Genomic DNA, 2,957 nt, shown 5'->3' with positions numbered 1-2,957 from the left:
GGGCGGCGAGGGGCGGGAGCCGCTGACACACGAGCCCGCGCCCGCTCCCGCTGACAGGCCGGCCGCCGCCCCCGCTTCCCCGCCCCGGGCCAGCGCCGCCCAGGCAGCAGGCCCCAGCCGCAGAGCCGCGGCCGCCCGGGCCGCCCGGGGCCTGGGGGTGGGGCGGCCTGCCAGTGTTTTTCCAGTTCCCCCGGTAGCTCCGGGCCGCGTTTAGATGAAGAGGCTGGGGAACTTGGGCGGGGACCAGGATCGGGGCACCGGAGGCCGGCAGAGCCCTGCCAGGAGTCAGGGCAGCCAGCCGGGCAAGGAGAGGGCAGGCAGGGGCCACCTCGGACCCCCAGATGCTTTGCACCGGACTGGGGTGCTGGGAGCCCTGAGATGGGGGGGGGGCTCGTTTCTAAGAGCACCTTGAGCGCCCACTAAGCTAGCGCCCCGCCGCCTGCAGCTGGCACTAAGACGACAACCCTGGTGGCGGCGCAGCCCGGTTTAGCCACCGAGACAGACCCGCTGGTGACTCATCCCACGCGTGATGTATTAGGTGCCAGGGCTGAAGTTTAAACAGAGGGCGCCCAGACAGACTGGCGAAGAAACTAGGGAAGTTTTCCCCTTGAAGCAAGGAGGTGAAAAACTCAACCCAGGGGGAGGCAGGCTCTGGGTGTCCCCGGGTGTGTCCTGCTGTTTTCTGGCACAGGTTCCACTGGAGCTGGAGACCACCGCCGCCTGCCTGGATGGCGGGGTTTAATTGTCCTAATTTCTCTAATAAAACGGTTTAACTTTTAAAAAGAAGGAAGGAAGAAGGAAGGAAGGAAGGAAGGAAGGAAGGAAGGAAGGAAGGAAGGAAGGAAGGAAGGAAAAAGAAAGAAAGAAAGAAAGAAAGAAAGAAAGAAAGAAAGAAAGAAAGAAAGAAAGAAAGAAAGAAAGAAAGAAAGAAAAAGGAGGAAAGGAGGGAGGGAAGAAAGGAAGGAAGGTCAAGAGCCATTTTCCAACAAGCCTTCTGAGGCACATGGGAGGTGGAGGAGAAGGGAGGCTCAAGGCCATTTTCAACTAAGTAGTCTAGGCTAGCCTGGGCTACCTGCCACGCTTTCTGAAAACACCAAACGTCGTAGAGTTAGGATTAGGTTGGTTAAAGAAAATGCAGAAACAGTTAAAATGTAGGTGTAGGTGGGGAAATTTCCATTTTACTATCACTTTTGTATTTAAAATTTTAAATAGAAGTTTTGTTAGGGGTCAGAAAGGGGGAGGCGGTTCTTGCTTTACTGAAACATAACCATTGGGTTGAAAGCACACGATCTGGGTCTGGTTGCTTGAATGTTTGAGTCCGGGTCAAATCACTCAATCTGTTTGTGCTGTGGTTTGTTGTTGTTTTGTTTTCTGAAATGCCATACACTATTTTACCCCAGCTGGCCTCCAATCCCGCAGGTCATGCCATCCTCCTGCCTCAGCCTCTCCAGTGGCGGGGACTGTCAGCCTGTACCATGCCACTAGTTTGGTGCCTCAGTTTGGTTAAGTTCCATCTGTAGGTAAAAGTTCACAAGGGCTGTAAGGACAAAGAGAGTAAATGCACTGGAAGCCTCAGGTACGGGGCTTGGAGAAAAAGCCCACCCCGTCTGTCAGCCATTACATTCCTGAACAGCCACAGCAAGTATATTATTCACTGGTTAGGACAGCTAACCGTGGCCTTGGCCTGGTCATCTTAGCATCTACTTGTAATTGCACCAGACAGACCCTGAGGGAGACCACAGTTTCTTCCACTGTTTCTAAATTTCATGCATTCATTCGACAGTTATTGAACCAGGCACTTGAGGAATATAGGCATGATTTCTGTAGTGAAAACGCTCACAGCCTGGCCGGCCAGAGACTTGGGTGAAAACTAAATAAATAACTGAACTCATTGCTTGTCAAATGATATGAAAGGGGACATGCTATTCAGTCCTGGTACAAAGAAGACGATATACACCCAGCAACACTTTGATCCTCCTACTTATCATTAATTTTGTGACAATAGACCTTATCAGGATAATCAATGACTAGTCAAAGTCTACCTAAGAAAACTTGCTGTCAAATGTTTAACATCAAGATTACTCATTCTGCAGTCCGGAAGCATCGCTCAGTCTTAGATCCCTTGCTGAGTGGGTGGGAGACCGTGGGCTCAATTCCCAGAGGCACGGAATCTTATAAAGCCACTGTCGCCTGAAGGAGCATCGCCAACACTGTCAAGGAAAGGGACCGAGGGACAGGGAATGTGGCTTCGAGTGCCAAGTTGGCCACTACCCAGGAGATGCTGAGGGGGTTCACTGAAGCTTCTGAGGTCTGGTTTCCCAACCAGCGAGGTGAGAAGGCTGGATCGGGGATCATATGAAGTCCTTTCAACCCCACAGTCCCTCCCTGCCTGTGCTTTCCCACTGACAGCATGCATGAGGCGTACTTCAGGACTTTAAGCCAAGGCCCTGGCATTATTTTACATCCACCATTACATATGTAGAAACTGAGGCCTCCAGGATGGACTCTGTAGCTCACTATTATTAAAAAAAAAAAAAAGAAAAGAAAGAAAAGAAAGGAAAAGAAAGAAAAAAAGCTACACTTTACATTTTTGAAAACCTGACATGCTAGGAAGACTCATCTATCCGTGTGAGACGTGAACTGTACAGATCTAATTTACAAAAACGCCGGTCTGGAGAAGAACTATTAGGATTGACACACACTACGCCAGACCTGCTGCTTTCTGGTAGAGAGTTCGTCTTCCACCCACTTTTCCCCATGGATATGTGGTTATAAAATTTATCCCTGAGGCATCAAACCATAAAACAGGATTATTCCTTACCGGAGCCAAAAGAGAGCAAATGCATGTGTCAACCCTGTTTCAGAAGCAACAGCCCTGAGTGACATTTCAGTTGTTTAAGAGCCACCAGCATGGTCTCATTAGGATGAGATAGGATATATATAAACGTTTCGTTTAT

The sequence above is a fragment of the Peromyscus californicus genome, unplaced genomic scaffold (genome assembly GCF_007827085.1).
Source record: "Peromyscus californicus insignis strain IS unplaced genomic scaffold, ASM782708v3 Scaffold_16__1_contigs__length_79575227, whole genome shotgun sequence".
Lineage (NCBI taxonomy): Eukaryota > Metazoa > Chordata > Mammalia > Rodentia > Cricetidae > Peromyscus > Peromyscus californicus.
Note: the sequence above shows the minus strand (reverse complement) of the source record.